The sequence below is a fragment of the Drosophila takahashii genome, chromosome 3L, assembly GCF_030179915.1.
Source record: "Drosophila takahashii strain IR98-3 E-12201 chromosome 3L, DtakHiC1v2, whole genome shotgun sequence".
Taxonomy (NCBI): domain Eukaryota; kingdom Metazoa; phylum Arthropoda; class Insecta; order Diptera; family Drosophilidae; genus Drosophila; species Drosophila takahashii.
This window is the reverse complement of record NC_091680.1, coordinates 17,398,615-17,412,779: the sequence shown is the minus strand read 5'-3', so window position 1 is coordinate 17,412,779 and position 14,165 is coordinate 17,398,615. Positions and strand designations below refer to the sequence as shown.

Below are 14,165 nucleotides of genomic sequence, written 5' to 3'. Positions count from 1 at the left end.
CCATGTATTCTCATTTCTTTTTATAACATTTGTTTTTCTTTTTTTATTTGGATTAATAATTTTTTAAATTTGTTGTTCAATTGAAATTCTTTCCATTGACTTCTAGCCATACATAAATATTTTTTTGCCACCTGGAGTTGCGAATCGCCGAGTGCTATATTAATATTGATTTATTCAGTCATCGTTCCGCACCCTAACCCCATTCCGCATTCTCCCCATTCCGGCCCCGATATCGAGGTATCGATGGGTATTATGCATATATATCCCAAGTGCTAATTTCTGCTTCTGTCCGGCGGACCAGCCCATTGCAAAGTGAAATCGCAATGGGGCAGGTGGGGGAAAAATGAGTAAATACGGTCGATAGAAATACATCCGATGATAAATTGAGGTGTAATTAATTCGATTCGCCCTGACTGACGTTTCATTTTCAGTGTCCGGGACGAGGAAAATTGACAGTCACTGCACTGGCACTCAAAGTCAGAGCTTTCCCACATACTTGGGAAAATTGTTGGTCGTCGACGGCTGCGGCAGCGACGCCGACTGAGGCAGCGACGCCTACCGAGGCAGCGACGGTAAACTCCAACATCCAACAGTAAAACGTGTTCTACTCGTTTATGGCCAACACCACTGCGGCTGCTTCTTCTTGGGCAAAAGTTGTTTTTACTGTAGTGTAGCTGTAGCTGTCTATAACTTTCTTCTTGGCCAACTGGAGCCGCTGCGAGCCAAGTCAACTGGCTGTATGGCATAGTAAAGTCTCTCTGTTAACAGGTCAGTGGAGTTTTCTTAAACTTCCAACTTAGCCCGCTGCCGAAAGACAGAAACCGAAACCGAGTGTCTGCAGACTGCCGCAGAATGTTACGAAATTTTATGTAATGTGCCAAAAAAAAAAGAAGAAATATATATGGGAAAACAATCTGAAGAAAACAAAGCTCTGCTCGGCGAACAATGCCCAAACTTTCATTTCAAGGCAACAAACAACACTCTTCGCTTGGCCAAACTTTAACTTTAACTATTTGTGAGGGGAAGCCAGGGAAGCCGAGGCAAGTTCAAAAAGCATATAATTTTACATTTTAATGGCTTAATATACTTTGACATTTGCTCGGATTTTGGGGTCGCCCAGGTGGCCAAAAAAAAGGTAGAAGGGGCAAAACAATCACATCAACACTTGGTACACCCCTTCCCTTCGGGCCAATCTAAATCCTTCTTCTGCTAAATATTTTAGGGGTATTTTCCTGCTCCATTTGACTAATTAATTTCTGGCCAACTTGCTAGGCTTTAGTGAGTGGCTTCGTGGGGGGAAGGCCGAAAGTTTTTCCGGTTTATTAATTTTGGTTGCACTTGTTGTTGTTTGGCATTTCAGTTTTCCGGGAAAACCACCCGCTGAAAATCTTTGTCAGCGATTGGCAGCTCTAATTTAGAGTTTCCGCTCGCCTATTTGGCTCTAGATTCAGCAATTAATTATGCACGTCAAGATGTTAAGCGAATTAAGACTAAATTTGTACCTAAATGATTAAATAGCAAAACAAATTTCGTGGAAAATGGATAAGTTCGCAGTAAGTTTGCTAAATTAATTAGGGCTTGTTAGACAATTGAAAGATAAATGTTGTATATTTTTCTTATGTTTGTACTAAAAACAAATAGTCTTAAATTTAAATTTAATTCTTTAAATTTAACAGCAAATGTTTATAAATTATTATACAAATGTAAAAAATGTTCTTAATTCTGCAAAATGCTGGGTTATAATTTTCGAAGTATCTTTAAAAGTAATATTGAAATGGTCAAGTGCAATTTAAACCTCTTGGAATTAGAAAATATTTACAATACATGAAATGTAGTTTGTAATATGGTTTATTTATTTATTTTTATTTTATTTTATTGCAAATATTTAAAGGAGCTTTTGTAAGTATAATTCTCCATATAATACCCACCTTGGTACTTTAAGAATTATTCAAATATTACATAAGCCATAAATTCCAGTTAAAGGATAATTCAAATTGTGCAGCGTTTAATGGTTCGAAACTTTTAATCCTCTTAAATTTATGTAAAAGTAGCAACTTCTCTCTTTCGCAGCTTGTTCTTTAGTTCTTCTCCTCGTTGGCTGCTATCAGCTTATCACTAATTGGCCCGATGCGGTCCTTAACCGCTTTTCGTCCATGAAACTCCTTATTAACCCAATAATGCCCCTCCCAGAAACTCGTCCTCCCACCACCGCCCACCGCCACGTACATTGTTCATTTAACGCTCATTATTGTTCCGGCGCTCATTCAGGCAATCCAATTATCCTCACTAACCGACCTCCGCCGACAATTAAAGGCATGAAATTATTTGATTACCAACGTTTTGTCGCTGTCTCAAACGAATTTCGCTTTTCTTTCGAGCTTTTCACGAACACGAATTTTCTCGGCTTTTTCTTAACTGAAACTTCACGTGTGGCTTGCCGTAAGTATTTGTGGTATTGGTGTAATGGCTGTTATAGGTGAGATTATGCATGAAAGCGCTTCTGTGTGCCTGGAATAATCAAGGCTGGCACTTTTTCAGGGGCGTGGCCGCAGGGGGAGGCTGCTCTTCACACGCGCCAACTGTCAATAAATTGGGGGAGTGATTGGGGGAGGGACTCCCCACCTCTCTTGCTCTCCCGAAAACTAATCGATTTTCAAAAGCGGCTTATAGTTAGCGGCTAATATTGCTGCTGTTGCCACCGATGTTGCTGCCATGCCAATTGGTGTTGCCGCTGTGCGTACTGATTAAATGCAAAGTGCGTGCCGCTAATTTCGCTTTGTTTAAAGCGAATCTATGTTATGTACGTATATACATGCATGTCGCCGAAGCCAAATGAAAACCATTGGACATTGCCGGGATTTGTATTTGGATTTGCGTTTGACGCCGTTGAATTTCATTTGCGCATTACATTCAATTTTTTACAAGCCGAGCTGCCCTGCAATGTGGCTGCCTTTTGGTTTCGTTTTTATTTCTTTATGAATTCATTCACGTACCGCGCACAATAGGCAACTCAACTCAAACCCTCTTGACCGTTAAGTTCCTGCACAGGGAAAAATTTGAAAGCTGGCATAAAATGGGAATATTAAATATATAATAAACATAATGTTACGATAGACAATCTGTCATAAATATTTTGATAAATGGATAAGGTATTATTATTGCTTTTATTTTCATTTAAACCACCTTTATTCGTAGTAATTTTATACATATATCTTTAAAAAATAATAAGTTTGTTAGAAATGGAGAATTTAAATGATTTATATGTCTATGTATATCTTTTAATCTTGAACCAATAATATTACTGTACTCTTTCATAATTAAAATCAAACCATTAATTTATGATCTATTCTTTATCAGGGGAACTAAAAGTATGTTCTTTTAAATAAATATTTGCATTTGAAACAATACCTCTTCCGAAAGTGATTTATTGCTATTAAATCAAGGAAACCAACTTTCAGAAATTAGTCTATGAAAGTATGATGTATTTACTGGTAGGACATGAAAAATAAACCAATAATGCTATTCTTTTTTCCGAGTGCCTCTGCAACCGCCTTTGTGCGCCTTCAGTCTCATTTCGCATTCAATAAGCGAACGCATCCATCCATCGAACGAAAGCCAAGACAACCGAGGCAATTTCAATACAAGCGAACAAAATCAACGGCGGCAACGACGGCAACAAGAAATGGTAAATGAAAGTGCCCTCAAAAGGTTTTCTAAATTTGTACCTCCAAGTGCGCGAAGAAGAGTTTTTTCCAATTCCGTTTTTTATATTTTTCCGTTTTTACCCGGGCTTTTTTGAGGTTGGGCTTAATTGTGTCGCAGTGCAGTGACTGACTGAATGAATGACGATTGAGCGATTGAGTGACTGACTGCAAAGAGAACTCGCCGGCTTTCAATTAGCGAAAGTCCGATATGCATATGAAGCTGGTTCTACCCAAATCGAGGTGGGCGAAACAGAGGAGCAGAAAGAAAGAGCTGTCATCGACGGGATGGAATTGGGAATGAGATCGTTAAAACGCCATCTAATGAGCTGTTTATGCCTATTTTTACTTTCAGGCTAGCGGCTTCTTCTATTTCTTCTCCAGGGCCAATAACCAACGGCCAAGGCCTATTCAAAGTTGGCCAAGAGACAAGTGGGACACTGGAAAAAATTCAAAACGAATTTCTTGATTTTATCTAAATATTTATAAATTTGTACCTTTTAGATCTTTAAGTTTTCAATTTAAAAAGATTTATAATATTACAAATATAGATTTTATTGAAATTATTGAATAAATAATTATTTTGATACATTTCAAACTTACTAAAAATAATGTCTTTGATTGCCAAGCCCTAAAAAATTAAAATTTTTCGAAATTAAAAATTAGGTTTGATAAATTCATTTTGTTAAAATGTTTATAGAGTTTAAGGAAGCTTATTTTTAAAATTAAAAGGAGCAAACCAAAAATTATATTTTTTCTTTTGAATATTTTTATTTGACATTATATAAAAATCAATATTTATTGACGGAATGCCCCGGCATGAAAGGGTTTAAAAAAAGTTAAATTTCTCTCAGTGCACTCCACTGAGAGCGGAATTTAGCTCTCGCACAGGAAGGGAAAGCTGCCGATGTTGCTGAGCATCCGAGTGTGTGTGTGTGCCTCAGTCTTGTTTTACAGCTCCAAAGAAAAGCAAAAGTCTGAGGCACATTATGGCCAGAAATTGACATTCTTTGCCGTCCCGCCCCGCCCCCTGATCCGCCCGCCCCTCGGCCGACAAACCGCCGGCAGCATCAGCAACACATCGACAACAATTCGAAAAACAAAATAAGAGAAGAAAAAATACCGAAAAAAAAACTGGCTCCAGGCACTTTCTCTTTCTTTCACTGGCGATAACGGATGGCTAAAAGGGGGTTTGGTTCAAAGTGGGGGTTACCAAAAGGGGGTGGCCCAAAAGGCCGAGGGGTGAGGGGGGGGAAACAACAAAAAGGGAAGCACACACAATCATCGACAAACAGCCACAACAAATAGAAAAACAACATCATGGGCAATCGGAGTAAATAGACCAATTGCTCTTGTTGTTGCCCCTAAGCAATTTATAATTTATTTATGCCGCTAACACACACACGCACCCACACACACACGTACAGGCTCTTCATCTTGGTAATTGACACTTTAAGGCATTGAAATGTGGGCGTGGCTCACGAGTGACAACTACATTAACAAAATACCATTTACGCTCATAAAACTGTCAAATTGAAGTGTCGACTTGGCTAACACGCAACATCACAGAGATGATGAGATGGCTCGGTAGGGGAAGGGGAAGGGAAGGGGGTTTTGGCCAAATCAACGTCACTCCAAACTTAGATCGAGCAGGCTGTGAAAATCGCTCAACTCAGCCAAAAGTGGAAGTTTATCTCCCCGGGCGATTTTAATGTTATTGCAGTATGTGAAATGGAGAGATGGATTTAATAACAGCGCGTGGAAATGGTTAAATTCAACTTGAATTCCCAAATAGTTAAAGTTTCGACTGTGGCTCCTGTTTTTAAACAATTATAAAAGGAAAAAACTGTGAAAAAAGGTCAAAATGTGCAAGGCCATAACTCGTTGATTTATTATTATTTCTTTATCGATTCATGATTTTTGCGATGTTCGACAAAAAAAAGGAGATTGAACAAAAAGTGTTCTAATAATATTAATTGGCATTAAAATAACAGAACTATTTTTTGTTTTATTTTGACTACAATAAATATAACCTATGGAAAACGGTAATATGAGATAATTTTTTTGGAAATATTACGTTTATTAATTTTTAAGTCAAGTTTTGAGTTTTTATATATTTATCACTAAAACCGAAAAGACTTGTTAAATGTTTCCAAACAACAAAAATAATAAGACCATTGTGATAAGTTTAAAATAAATTAACCCAATTAATGTCTTTTGTATCAGATAAATAAACGTTTTAAATAACTATATTAATAGTCATTTTCCTATTATTTATTATTCACTGAGCAAAGGGATAGTTTCTTACCTCCCTCAAAATTGTAATTGGAAAAGACAGTCACTTGTAATTCCCTTTTTGGGTAACAAAGAAAATCATTCTGAGTTAAATTCCCAAAAACTACAATTTTATTGTCACGCATTGAAATCCCATCCATCGACAGACAGTTTCCGCTTGCCCAGCAGAAGCTTAATTTGTATCTTTCATCTGTTGTCGGGCCATAAAACTTGGTTCTATATTGAGCGAATTCCGCCCATAAACACTCCATGTTTAAGCCCCCTTTACCTTTTATTTATTTGTTATACATCAGTTTCTATGAAATGGAATAGAAGCCTGATAATGCTGTGTCTCTCTTAAGCCAAATATTTTATTACAACAGTTATTGGAAACAGTAAGCCAGACATTTGAAGGAACACAGCCATAGTTCCCGAATATAACTTTCTCCCTTATCAAACATCGCACATTGCTCAAATAAAGTCACAAATTTGACATTTACTATGCGTCAGACGGCGGGGAATGTTAAACTTGTGGAATTTCAGAGCGACTTATGCTGACTAATTTAATGTTTTCGCTTTAACAACCCATTTAGTCACGAGATGGAGGCCAAAAATCAATGCGAATGTCTGTATTCGCTAATGAAACCGCAAGTTTTCGGCAGGCGAACTTTGTGGGCCGAAACTGGATACCGATTCCGATCAATAAATCAGCTCAGCTTCAGCACATCGAAGGTTTCCCAACGCCCTTATCCCTTATCAAATTCAATCAGAAAATTTAATAAATATGCAAATTTCGGCCTGGTCGTGTAAAATTACTGGTACATGAGAATTTTTCGATTATCCTGCAGATAGGTGGGTCATCGAAAGTAATAATACCTGTGATGCAGATGGAGATTTAATGGCCATACGGCGGGAGTCTTTAGTTTGGCATGAAAACTATTGTTCGGGGGAAAAACGTGACTCAGCTGCCTGCACATTGCGCAATGGTAGAAATTCGTCGGGCTTCATTGAATTATGCAAGCCGGTGCAGAGGCACTTAACACACACGTTTAATTAAAGTCACTTTCTTTTCACACATCCGACACATCGCCTCTGCGGCTTTTGGCTCACAGTTTGTTTTCAGTGTTGCGTGTGCTGGGCATTAAATAATGTCGTTTGAATTAACACCCGGCGGCGGGGACATTAGCATAAGTTGTAGCCTACTCTCGGGCGAAAGGTGAAAATGAACTTGGGGAAGAAAAAGTCAGGAAAATTCAGGAAAAATCTGGGAAAATTGCGTGGGCCGTTTGACGTTGGCATGGCCACTCGATGTCTGTCTCGGCCGCGCTGTTAATAAGGTAAATATTTGCCAAGCATTTCGGGCTCCTTAAAAGCACACACCCACAAATCTCTGCCCGAAGGACCATAAATTTTGGCAACCTGAGCTCCGATTTTTATTTCGGGCATTGCGAGAAATTTAATTTGCATCCGAAATGCAAATGCTTGAATTTCCCAACTTGACAGCTGCTTTTGGGCCTGTTCATTTCGGTGTTTTCTTCTAATTGGATGACTCTGGTTTTGGTCAGTTGCATTTCCCAAACGAAACTAGAACCTGTTCGGGAGCAGAGCAAGAAAGTCGGAGTCCGATGTGAATACGGGGCAAGTGAAAGGTTTCGGGCAAATGTCTGAAATCAAATGTCAAATCCACATTGACTTGACGTCTAGTGAACCGGGCCTAACCTTGCAGACCCCAGCAGACCTGCTGTCGTCCCGTGACTCTATAGCTACACGGTGAAAAAAAGTGCATTGCATTAATAATTCATAATAATTATTTTTAACAAATAATTTTCAGTAATAATATCAGTTTTTTATATAACAATTTAATAAAACAAATTATGATTTTTTTAAAAATAAAAGTATACTTGATCCGAATTTTAATACTCTTTAGCAAATAATTCAATGTATACTGGTGAGTAAGAGTACTTAGAGAACTTAGTTAAAATAAGTATAATGACGTTAAATATGCTACACAATAAATAACAGTATAGACACATTAAAATAATAAGCAGCTAAATAAAATTGCCAAGAATATTTAAATCGTCTATAAATTTCCAAATTCAAAAAAATATATATAGGCTTGCAATTTTCAAGATTTTATAATTGGAATTTCACCTTTTATAACCTTGATGTACAAGATTTTTACCAGTGCATCAATCTCTTTAACCTGTGTCTTTGCCATGTCTTTTCCTTACGCTTCTCTGGCTGCTTATTGCCTGGGGCTAAGCTGAAATCTTTGAGGATTTGTTTGTTGCCCTGTCCTGGCTGCGAGTCCTGCTCTGGTCCTTTCTGTTTTCCGTCTCGTGGTCTGCCGGCCGCAAAGGAAACCCAACTTCCGGACGCAAATTCGATTTTCGTCGCATTTTTTGTTGATTCCAATTCAATTTTCCCGGCGTTTAAGCACGGTAAACAATAATTAGATGTGCCCACTGTACTGTGCGGTACTCTATATGCATGTCTGGGCATCTGTGAAATGGAGCTTCCCCTCGGACCCCCGGTCCCCTCGGCAAATGCAGCCTGTTTTGCGGTGGAGCCTGCGGTTTTGGCCCGACCGCATCTTTAACGATGAGATTTTGGTCGGGGCACTTCGATTTGTGCAAAGTGCAGAATCAGTAAAATTAAATTGGATTTCCATTGTGACGAACTGGACAGCAGGCCAGAGAAATTTGCGGTCACTCGGCTGGGATATCTTTCACTTTCAGGGGCGGGGAGAACCTTGGACCTTGGCATCTTCGGCTGTTCCCATTCCCCCTTACAGTCCCCCCTCGCTAAACACAAACTCGGGTTCAACTTGCTGCTGGCCAGTTGAACTAATGTTTTTTTAAACGCTGCCATTGTCGGTGGCTTGTGGCTGTATATAAGTACATAGTTATATATATGTATCGGGGAAGTAGGGAAGCAGCACAATGGGAACTTCGATGGGGATTTGCGGTCGGAACTCAGCGGGATATCACAATGGATGAATGGATTTATAAACCATTGTGCATTAAAGATAATAATTGTTGAATAGAAAAATATTTGCAACTTGGCAGTGAAAATTTTGTTATTTTAAAACAGTTTATGTGGCTTTAATTCATCGAACAAACATTTTTGTATTAAATTCAATTTAATTTTAATGGCTTTATTCAAATTGCATTTAGGGATATATGACACGCTTTATAAAAGCCCACATCAATTCTCCTCGTTGAGGCATTTAATTCCCAACAATAAGTAATTGCAAAATATTATTCTTTCGAAATAAGCCCGAAGCGCTTCTTTCCATCGCCCTTTGAGCACTTGAGTGTAGCATCCTTTTGGCGACAGGCCATTCTTTAATGATTATTCCTGCAGCCCCATTTCACTTATCGATAATCGCCCTATTGTGCCCGATAGGCAGCGGCTCCTTGTGGAATTGAGCAATTGCATGGAAACGCAATTATTCGGTGTATTCACTTTGAGAAATTCCCGCGCTCCGCCTGTCTGGCTCCCAATCTCCCAATCCCAATCATAATTATTATTGATCGCATTTCAATTTATTGGTGCGTTTTTATTTTTTTTATCCGCTGGCGTCCAAGCTGTCCATATTGTCAACGCATCGGCGTTTGTATTGTTGATGATTTTTCAAATGCGCTTAATGACATCGGGACTGATTCTCCCGCCTCAGTTCGCTCCTCCCCACTTTCTGACTCGATTTCCGCTCCTATTTGCACCCTGCCTCATATCATGTATCCAGAACACTCAAAAAAATAATATTTTATAAAAAATAATAATTATAAAAACTTAAAAAAAAATTTTAATTTAATCGAAAATATATGAAACAATTTTATTGTTTAAATTTGTAAAATAACTTTAATTAATTTGATGTATTTTTAAATAATATGCAAAAGCAATAGAAAACAATAATATTTCTCCCCTGTGCATCTCATTTTCCGTTAAAACGATTGGTGGCTGATTGAAGCTTCTCGCAATGCATATGAAATGGTAATTACGCATACGCCGCGTTGTTCCAGCGGAAGTCGGGAAGTCAGCCGGGGAATTAAATCGAAGTGCCAGCGCCACTTATTGCCGCTCATTTATCTTATTAATAGCTCCGAGCTGGTGGCACAATTTATCAAGCGGCTAAAAAACTCGAATTTACTTAGCTTTGTACTGCCATGCTGCTTTTGTCATTTCTATAATCGACTTGAAGGCATTGACTCGGCCCAAAGTCCTCGAAGTCCTGGAGGAGCAACGCGTTCTGACAGTCGCCTTGGTCTAGACTCGAGACAATGTAATTGTCGACAGCAGCAAATCGAGTGTCCACCCAGGAGTGGGATTTCGGGGCCTCCTAATAGCTTTTGCGGCGGTAAATCAACTGAGTCGGCATAAATCACCGGAACCAAGGATCCCGATTCATATGTTGCGGCTTTTAAATCACAAGGTGTCAGGCTGAAAAAATACCCCTCAGTCTATTTTTGATGAGGGTAAAAGTAAAAGTAGAACTATGGCGAGCGAAAGGGAATAAAAAGGGGCAAAAAGGAATCGGAATGTTGAACTAACCAGGACACCGGTCGCAGGTTCGTTTGTTTATTTATTTATTTGAAGTGTCCGACCAGTCGGCCGACCACTTGTCACCGCCAACAGTCGCAACTTGATTTATAAACATTTACATATCACAGGACTCTTCTATTTTTATAGCCCCCCTTTTGGTCCTTTCCACTCGCTTTATTGTTGCCCAATTAGGCGCAGCCATAAATTCTAGCGATTCAGGATTCAAGAGCGGGCCAAGGAAAACTTACGTCTGCAGTGCCGTTAATTAAAAAGTTTTTAACAAGTTAATTGAAATAGATCTCGATTGGAGTTTTTATTGATATTTGGCTGACGTTTGGCATTTGCCGCTGCGAAACGGAACGAAGCGAAACTAAATAATTAGTTTGCTGGCCTCTTTTGGGGCAAAACTTTCTGTGCCACTTGAAGCTCGAAGTTGAGCGAAGTGGAGCGGCGTTTTGGCCAAGGAGCCAAACTGTTTGCCAACAACTCGAGCACGAGCCACTCACTCGTCGGGGCGAAAACTTAACACATTATGAGTCCCGGGCTTTGACTTTCTCCCCTTTAAACCGAAGAGGAAAAAAACCAAACAAAAAAATAAAAACCAATGCATTTGACATTTACGCCGGAGCAACAGCTGCCACATAAATTAAAAAATGTAGCAGCCAGGCCCAAAGCCAAAGCCAATACAAATAAAAGAGCAATAACAACCGTGACAGGAGCAACTTGTATTGAGGGGACCTCTGGCCCCCTTAGCCCCTCCACCCCCTTAACCAGGCTCCTTGAGCCCCCGAGGGAGCCGGGCATAAATAATATGTACAAAAGAAAGTTTTTGTCAAAGCGCCCCAAGTGGCACTCGCAGCTCACCCTTTTCGAGATAAGTCTGCCGAACGCGATTGGGGGGCCCAGTCAGGAAATCAATAATGATTTGGCCTAGCCATCGGCTGAAAAACGGATGCTGTCCATCTGGCCGATCAGGGACTATTTAATGCCCTTATAAAACATATACAAATTATTCCTAGGGGAAATACAATATTATTCGAGACACTTATTTTAAAGATCTACTGAAATCTTTTATTTAGTTTGACTACCTATTTAGCCGATTTGCACATTATAGAAATCCTTTTATTACTAAAAATCAAAGACAGACTTTTTATTAATAAAATGTTAATTATGTTGATTACTATTTTATAGAATTTTTTCAAACAGCATATTGTTGCTATGGATAACGTTTCAAAATAGGTTTCATTTGATTACACTTATTCGATTTAATGTTACAAAATATTCTAAAAGATTGGAACCTTTTTTTTTAAATATGGGTGAGCATTTCAATATTTGGTAGTCTTTAATTCCATGTAAAATAGAGTAATGTAAAATATGTTTTAATTAATAAGTTTAAGCAAATGTCTTATTAATCTTATTTATCCTACTTAGCACACGCAAAAATTACAAATCTTTAATTGCCTTCTTAAGTATCCCGTTTAAATAAATTCCTGATACTCCCAGTAAACCCATCTACCTTTTATTTTATTCTAACGATTTCCAGGAATCCAGGAATTCAAACTTTTTAAGCCAAAACGAAATTCCAAGGAGCTTTTGCACCTTTTCGAAATTCCACAACAAGTACTTCCCGGGAAGTGGATCCTTTCACACTGAACCTGTCAGCCGGCCAGGCGATACATTCCCCTTTCGAAGATGAAATGACAACCTGGACGAACAGGACAATATGTCCGGGAGTCATTAAAAAGTTGCCACAATCCCCGCGGTGAGGGTAAAATTAAGCGAGCCATTTGAATGGCAACCATGGCGACAACGTCGAGAGCAAAAGACTTGGACGGTCATCAAAGTAAAGTGTTTTCCAACTTTTCTTTTCTCTGGTTTTTCTCCTGATGCTGCTGCTGCTTTTCCATGAATTTTTTTTTTTGATTGTATTGTTCTGAAACTTTGTGCAGCTGCTCCTGCGGCGCTTGTTATTGTTGTTATTTACTATTAAAGTTGGCAGGATCGTAAACAGCTTGCGGCCAAAGGGGGCAGAAAATCAAAAGGGGAAAAATGCGGATAGTTGCCCCTTTGAAGCGGTGATTGGCAATTGGCTATCGGACTACAGGACTATTGGCTTTGCCAGCTGCAATTTCGCAATTTCCGGCTCCATGTGGGCTTAGCTTTATTACCAATTAAAGTTATTCAATTGCCGCGCAAAAGTTAAAAGGTTGCACTAATTTCATTTCCCCCAGAAAACCCGAAAACCCAGTAAATACGCAATGCACATACATATCTATTTTATGCTGCCGTTTATTGTTTGGCCCAGAAATAACAGCAGCAATAACAACAGCAACAACTGCTGGTTGTTGGGCTTTTGCATGTTTAATGCATCTAATCAACATTAAGCCATGTTTTGGCAGGGTCTGTGGTCTGCATGCCTCACCCCCCGAAAATTCCCCTCCGAATTTCATTGTATTCCTGGGTCAACCGCCACCGCCGCCCGAAGCCCCAAAAAGATACAAAATTCAGTTGCAGATACATCTCTGCTGTTGCCGCTGTTGCTGTCACATTTACATAATTTCATTTGCAACACATGCTGGGCATTTTCCCCCTTCCACCCCCGCTTCGTGTTTTCCGCTGGCGGCAAATTATTACACGCTTTTATTAACAAAAATTATGCTCGACTGTTGATTTGCAGCGTCATCGGAGTGGTCCGTATGAATATTCATCACATAATATCAGGGCCCTATAAATAGATGCATCCTGTCAGCAGGATTCGGAAGCAGGATTCAGTGTTCAGGAGGCGGTCACAGGATCAAGGAGCAATGGCCGCAGGCTCTTTCATTAATTAAGTTCAGATTTTTTCCTCCTTTTTCGCTTTTCCTGCCGAGTGCGTAGTCGAGGGCCAGTGGCGGAGAAAATATGACTCAAAGGGATTACTGACTAAATGTATGCACGAAATATAATATAATATAATAATAGAAGCTCTAATATTCTAATTTGTTGGTAAACACAAAAAATGGCTTATCCAAAAATCAAAATATATTGGCAATATTAAATGCTTTACATTTCTAAGTCTGAAGAAAATCAATAAACTGATAGATTTCAAATGATATATTTGTCAGACAACGAAGTCCCATTAGGAATTCTTCGTTGGAAAGTTATTTGTCTGTAAAATATTTTCAATAAATCTATAGTGAATATATTAATATGTCTTATAAAATGAGAAACAAAAGTAAATAGATAATATATACAACCCCTTCTGATTTCGCCTCTGGCCGAAAACAGAATAGCAGCGATGACGATGCCGATGACAGCGATACACGAGCCACTCAATCTTGTTGAGTAAGCGCCACTAATTTGTTTCTAAGGTCAGCCTGGTCACTACAGCCACCGCCCACCACCCACCAACCGCCACCACTTTGCATACTTTATTGACCGCATCGAAAGTGAGCGAGTGTGTGTGAGTCAGGAGCCCAACCACAAATACGCTTTTAAGAGGCATTTCCAGGACGAAGGCACCGGTGACCTGGTGCAGCATCTAGCCCACAGACTTGCTCTTGCAATTTGGCTATTAAAAATCATTAGCAGTTGGGAATTTCCGAGCCTTCGGGCCAAATTTGAGATGTGTGCCCTCTTTCGAAAGGGGAAGCACCATCAGCATGC

At 39.3% G+C, this 14,165-nt stretch overlaps 1 long non-coding RNA gene across 1 annotated transcript; it reads left to right on the top strand.

Moving 5' to 3' along the window:
• Window positions 1-365: 365 nt before the first annotated feature.
• LOC138913149 (uncharacterized) lies at window positions 366-4,145 on the top strand. Its single transcript, XR_011418773.1, has 3 exons — window positions 366-768; window positions 3,568-3,685; window positions 4,057-4,145. It is a non-coding gene; the product is annotated as an uncharacterized lncRNA (long non-coding RNA).
• Window positions 4,146-14,165: the final 10,020 nt, after the last annotated feature.